Source organism: Enhydra lutris, unplaced genomic scaffold (genome assembly GCF_002288905.1).
Source record: "Enhydra lutris kenyoni isolate GAN:26980312 unplaced genomic scaffold, ASM228890v2 scaffoldscaffold24, whole genome shotgun sequence".
Taxonomy (NCBI): domain Eukaryota; kingdom Metazoa; phylum Chordata; class Mammalia; order Carnivora; family Mustelidae; genus Enhydra; species Enhydra lutris.
The window spans coordinates 15,065,726-15,072,382 of NW_019154108.1; the positions used below are offsets into that span (position 1 = coordinate 15,065,726).

The 6,657-nt window shown below is 51.4% G+C and overlaps 1 protein-coding gene across 2 annotated transcripts in view; it reads right to left on the reverse strand.

Moving 5' to 3' along the window:
- The window catches only part of LOC111150673 (protein tyrosine phosphatase, non-receptor type 14), a 169,257-nt gene extending 163,041 nt beyond the window's left edge, over positions 1–6,216 (reverse strand). The window contains exon 1 of one of the 2 annotated variants that reach the window (XM_022508202.1): positions 6,024–6,216. The gene's annotated coding sequence lies outside the window, so the exon portion shown is untranslated. Of the gene's footprint in view, positions 1–5,141; positions 5,187–6,023 lie in introns of those variants that run through there. The other variant, XM_022508203.1, reaches the window with a different exon arrangement.
- Positions 6,217–6,657: the final 441 nt, after the last annotated feature.

Below are 6,657 nucleotides of genomic sequence, written 5' to 3' on the forward strand. Positions count from 1 at the left end.
TGCATCAAAAGAATTTAAATAATATTAAAAATGGTTTAAAAAAAAAAAAACAGAGAGGAAAGAGTAGATGAGGAATATCTGATAGGCAGGCTGGGAGGCTCTTGAACTATCCACAGGCAGTAAGGACGGAGGGAAGGGAGCAAACCGAAGAGACGGGTCTAGAGACTGGCAGGCTTCCTGGTCGGTGTTTGTAGGTCGAAGCTGAGGGGTGCTCAGAGTGACCTGTTGAGAACCCCAAGTGCCTGGCCTTGGCAGCTAAGTCACCAGATGGCAGGGTCACAGACTCAGACAGAAAATATGGAAACAGCTCACTTTGTGGCAAGAAATTAGGGAGCTCAGTTTGAGATGAAATTTAGGGACCCAGACAGAAAGAAATACCAGATACATCAAACTGTTTGGAACCAAGTGGAGGAGCCAGATAGGTGACGATAACTGAGAAAATCCACTGAAATGGAAACGTGGGTCATGCTCTCACGGGCCTGGCGAGGGCTGCACTCAGGAACAGAATCATTCAAGCCAGTGTAGTAAAAGCCTTAAGTGGCAACCACAGCAGCCTGAGGACAGAGGCGGGTGGACTCCTGAGCTCTGTGATTCTCAAAATGCATTTAGTTGGTCAAGAACCAGGACCATTAGCCTCACCTGGGAGCCTCTTAGAAATGCCAATTCCCAAACCCCACACCAAACCTACCAACTCTGAAACTGGAGTGGGCATGGAGAATAGCACCCTGTGTATTACCAAGCCCACTAGGTGATTCTGGCGCCCACGAGAGTTTCAGATCCACTGCCTTAGCTACTGCCTCCATTATGAATGCAAAGGAGTATAGGGGAAAAAAAAAAAAAAAGAATTCCCAGGAAATGGATTTCCAAAGACTTGAGGACATTAAGTGTAAGCAGAGGGTAGATAAAGGATAAAGCATTGGGAACTTTTGCTAATTTTCACCACAGAGGGAGTTTTCCCTGTGAGCTATAATCTATAAGGCAAATTAGATCAAGTCGGTGGGCCACACAGCAGAGCTTCCTAATTTAGGAATGTGGTTCGGTACCGAAATTTCCAACATCACAAATGCGAAGAAGATGTTCTGCTCGTCAGAGGACAGCACACCACCAGCCTACCTCTTTCTCATTTTCTCAGCAGACACGTCCCAACATCAAGCATTTGTGGGGATGGCCGCCTAGGGATCTCTGGATAAACGACAGGTCCCTGGGTCAAGCTAAATGACCAGGCTCAGGACGAAAGCCTTGAACCGAGCCTTATTTAGTCCCCTCAGGAACTAAGCCAAACCACCCACGTATAAAACTTTATACACGAAATTGATCTAAGAATGGACACAATGGGTTTTTTTTCCAGTAGCAAGGACCACGAAACAAGTCTAGCTTGATGGGAGAGCAGAACAAAACCAAGCCAAGCAATACAGAACCAAGCAAGAGAGAAAGGAAACTAAAACAATGTTAATTGCCATTTATAGTTCAACTAAGACGTATAACCCGCCGCAGCCCACGAGGAGTCACTATTACCCTTTATCCCCAGCTACTCTCAGTCCTCATCTACAAGCATTGCCTCATATCCTCCCATTCAGAATTATAAATAATTCAGAGATTATTTTCATCATCAGTGTGCACATAATATTCGGCAAAGGCATAGCTGGTCTGGGGGACACAGGCTTCCTCTCCCTCCTAGTGCAAAAATCACAGCCAGATCTGCATTTTTCCTAGGCTTTCTCCCCCTGACCTCTCTAAGGGGTACCCCCTCTCATGACCTCCTGGCCTATTTGCAATCCACATTGAGGATTCTCAAGTGTAAGGACCCATTCTGCTTCAAGAACACATCTTACATGGGGCGCCTGGGTGGCTCAGTGGGTTAAGGCCTCTGCCTTCAGCTCAGGTCATGATCTCAGGGTCCTGGGATCGAGCCCCACTTCGGGTTCTCTGCTCAGTGGGGAGCCTGCTTCCTCCTCTCTCTCTGCCTGCCTCTCTGCTTACTTATGATCTCTCTCTCTCTGTCAAATAAATAAATAAATAAAATCTTTAAAAAAAAAAAAAAAACACACATCTTACAGACTACCAGCGTGCTCTGCTGACAGTTTTTCCAAGCTGTTCCTTTCTTCTAACAATCCCTCCTGTTGGGAGGTTGATATGAAGATCAATGAGTTAATGTTTGTCAAATACTTTGGGCTTCTCAGATGAAAGGCAACATTAAAGTTCAAGAGACCCCAGGCTGGTATTACACCAGAAGTGTTGCAGTTGACTCTCTATTTGGGCTTCAAAGAAGGAAAGAAATCAAGGCTGCACAGACACTCCTTTGTGAAGATCGGCTAGCTTCTGCATCCAGGCTAAAAGCAGGCAGATTTGTTCTCGACATTCTTTAACTGGATCACAACGTTAGAAATACAAGGATCTTTATATTAACACCCAACCCTTGTTATAGTAAGCGGTGTACAAGCCAAAGGATCCTTTTTTTTTTTTTTAAGATTTTATTTATTCATTTGACAGACAGATCACAAATAGGCAGAGAGGCAGGAAGGGAAGCAGGCTCCCCGCCGAGCAGACAACCCGACGCGGGGCTCGATCCCAGGACCCCGAGACCATGACCTGAGCCGAAGGCAGAGGCTTTAACCCACTGAGCCACCCAAGCGCCCCCAAAGGATCCTTTTCTCTGCCCATCTCTAAGTGGCTTTTCCTCCCCCAGAGCTTCCCTACTGTCCAAGGATGCAATTCTCCATCTTGTCCTATAGAGGGGCCACATGAAAACTGCCAGGCAACACTTTTGCTTGGAGCCAACAGACCAAAAAAAAAAAAAAAAAAAAAAAAAAAAAAGTCAAAGACAAAGCTTTATGTGTATGTTGGCATGCATGTGAATTCAGGCTGCTGGAAAAAAAAAATGACCCGCACAAAGAGCACATTCACAGCCACATATAACTCCTCCAACATATAAACAGCCATTCTTGGCCCAACACCGACTCCGTGCAAGGCACCCTGTTGGGAGGGTAAGGCAGAGCGTTACAGTGACTTCTCCGCAGATAGCCTGGCAAGTTAGATGCTCCTGGGCCCCACCTCGCAGACGAAAGAACTGAGACTCCAACGGCCTGCAAAGTCTGTCCAACATTACCCAGCGAAAAAGCGAAGCTGGAATTCAAACCAAGCTACATTTCAAGCTCCTGAAGCTGGGTCCGCTGCTCCAGCAGAACGACAGGAAACCTGCAGAACCTCCATGGGGCTCAGACAAGGCAGGGTAAATTCAATCCGTAAGGGGAGATCACAAAGTCCTGTTTCAAACATTTGTTTTCAGGTCCTCTTTACCAAAACTTGTTTTCCCTCGTTTTCTGAATGGGCCCAAGCAGTAGTGATTTAATTGGCTAATTAAGTATTTCATCTTATCTCTTTCCCTGACCTTATCTCTAACAAAGGGCACAGCACAGCGCTGAGGCTTAGAATGAGTTCAAATTCCCCATGACCCTTGGTGACGAAATGAAGAAGTTCAAATGCAGCATAGCAGGTGAAAAAAAACAAGCATATGGAACCCAGGTGGGCTACATCGCACAATCAAAGGGTTTATGTTTGCTTCCCTGGAGCGAAAAAACAGAAGGGCTTAATAAGGAGGGAGGGCACTGGGTGGGGGTGGGGAGAGGAGATCCTCATAATTCTTGACCCCTGGCCCATCCATTCAGGACAAATGTGAATTCTCCAAAAAATTCTGATTTTTCTCTGAATTCTTTAGGTTCTTCCATATTAAGATAATCTAACTGTTCTCTTTCCATGACAGCTGTCCAGCCCACACAGTCTGCACAAACCTGAGGAACTAAAGTGTGAATAATAACGGTCTTTAAAGCCAATGACGGAAGCTGGGCAAGCAGGGGGATTAGCAAGAACGAGCTTCCCTTCAGCCTCTCAAGCAAGGCCCATACCTCCAATAAAACTCGTGTCAAGGGGCTGTTCTTGAGATAAGAGAAGGTGTTTGTGGAGGGGCTTAGACAAACACCCCAAATTGTACTCTTTCTGCTCCGATGTGCTGACCTGAGGCTCACCGAGGCTGGACCTCTGCCACCTCAGCCAGGACCTGGCCACTGTGACGACTACAACTGCACTTCAGCCCAGTGAAGAGGCACCCTTGAAAGGCCACCCCCGTTCGGGAAGCTTCCGCGTGATAAGGAAACTTTCTAGCCAGGATCCACTGAGTCCTGGACCATCAGCCTACAAGGACCCGCTAGAAGAGCTTCTCCTACTGTCAAGTTTCAGCGGAAGGAAAAGTAATCCTGACAACCTACAAAAGCAGTAACGACGATTAAACATAGAGAAAATGATAACAAACCCACTGACCCGGCCGTGGACTTGTTCCGCACATCGTGGCCACCCACTTAGATTAAACAGAAAAGCTGCACAGCTCCCAGTCACTAAGGCTGTCCTTTCCACGGCATCAGCTTTTAACCCCATCGCCAAAAGATAAGCGACTTTGATGCAAGGTTCCCAACGGTTGCATTATCACCCACTGCTGTCAAGTGCCTCTTTAAAAGGGAATCAAGAGTCATTCGAATGAAAACAGGCATGGGCCAATTAGTGCCAATTAAAATTTAGACGGTCACACAACTGCTGCTTATAGAAACAGCATCGGGCGTGGAGGTGTGTCCAAAGAGACCTGTGCTCCTCTGGAAACACCTGGCTCCCATAAGTGGGCAATATGCTTCTAGTTTAATTTCTGATCTCTAGCTAGCTAGCTAGCTATCATACCCCAGATAGCTGGGTCAAACAGCTAGCTTTTTGAGTTTTTTTTTTAATGACTCTCATTTTGCACCAGGTGCTTCTTGTATCTGGAATGCACTCTCCTAATCACTCCTGCAGGTAAGTACTCCCTTAACCCTATAAACCTAGGGCACACCTTACCCCTCCTCTCCTGAACCAGCCTTCCCTGCTTCTCCCAGCACTTTTCCCTTACTAGGCTGTAATTCGTGATCAGCCTGTGGGTTTCCTCCGGGAGGCTACAGTTAGAGCTTGTTTGAGTAGCTTTGTATCCTGTTTTCCTAGCACAGAGTAGAAGCTCAATACCAGGTTTGTTGAATGAATGGGTGAACCAATCCAGTTTAAGAAATTAACACACTGGTGGAAACCCTGTAACCGTATATGCGGCGAGCATTCTAGAGATTTCTCACCTTCACAAAGAGGCTGCAACAGCCAGTTCCTGGACAGACGAAGCGCAAACCCCACAATCTCCTTGAACCGTAGGTGGGGCTGGGGGTGACAGGAGCTGAAGGAAGGGGAAGGCAATGCTAGGTACGGGCACGCTACCTCCCTATTCCCTCAAAAAGGCACAAAACCCACTTAACAAGTATTCAAAACCGAGACTCAAGGTCACGCCAGGGAGAAAGGAAAGGCTTATTAACAACACCCTCAGAACTTGTTAATACTCAGAACTTTGAAAGTTTGAGGTGGAGATCCGTTCTGAAATTATGTGGCCACAGATTTTCCCAATGAGCCAGCCCGACCACCCAAGGAGGGCCAAGAAGGCCAGAAGTTTGGTGGCACGGCTGGGGCCTAGTGGGAGGGCATTAAAACTTCCCTCCTTCCCAAGATCCTGCCCGCGCCCCCCTCCAGGAGGCAGTGGGAAGAGGGGTGTCGGGGAGCAGCGGTCCTCTCCCGGGGAAACAAGGGCAACGTCGTCCTCCTCTCCTCGTCTGCCCTCACCGCTTGGGTATCTCCACTGCCCTTTCCAGGCCCTCGCGCGGTTCCCAAAGAGCAGGAGGGCACGCAGGAGGGGGCGAGGGGGTGAGTTTCACCGCCAACTCTTCGGACAGCGCTCACCTTCCGCCGTCACTACCCAGACAGGACGTGAGCCTCACGTCGGGCAGCTCCTACCGGGACGGAAAACGCCTGCGGCCCGGCCGCCTCGCGCCCCAGCTGCTCTGCCAGCGTCCCGGGCCGCCGATCGCAAGCTGGCGCTGCCAGCGTTGGCCCCAGTCCTCGGCCGGGCGCCCGGAGCGCCGAGACGGCCCCCCACCTCCGGCCCGACTCCCCCCGCCGCAGACGGCGCTTACCTGCTTACATGGCCCCGTCGGTGCCCTGGAGCCCCGCGCGGAAAGGCTGTCCTCCGCCGCGGCGCCCCAATTCCCTAAGGAATTGATTCCAGTGGCTGGCGGAGGAGGGGCGGAGGGAAGGAGCCGGAGGAGGCGAAAGGGGAGGGAGGTTTCCGCTGCGATCCCGGCGCACCGACAAGGAGAAAAGGAGAACCACCTAAGCACCGGGTTGTCCCGCAGGAGGGGGGCCGGGGCCGGGAGGCCCGGGAGGATGGGTGAGGTGGGAGGGGAGGGGCCGCCCGCGGCCGCTGGGTGTCTGCGGCTCCGCGAGGACCGGAGCCGGGAGGGCCGGCGGCGGAGCGAGGAGGAGCGCGGCAACCTGCCCCCGGACTGCGCCCGCTCGCTCGGGGGAGAAAAAGTTGGGCAGAACTTTCCGGGGCCGCGAGAGGCCGGGCGGCAGGAAATGCGAGCGGCCGGGAGAGGAGGGAGGAAGGGGCCGTGCGATGGGAGGGGACGGAGCAGGCGCCGGCGGCCGCGGCTCCCCCACCCCCCGGGCCGGGCGGCGGCGCGGGGGGCCGGAGGCGGAGGGAGCGCGGGGCGCGCGGCCGGGGGCGGGGAGGAATGCGCCCGGGAGGCGCGCGGCCGGACGGCGGGC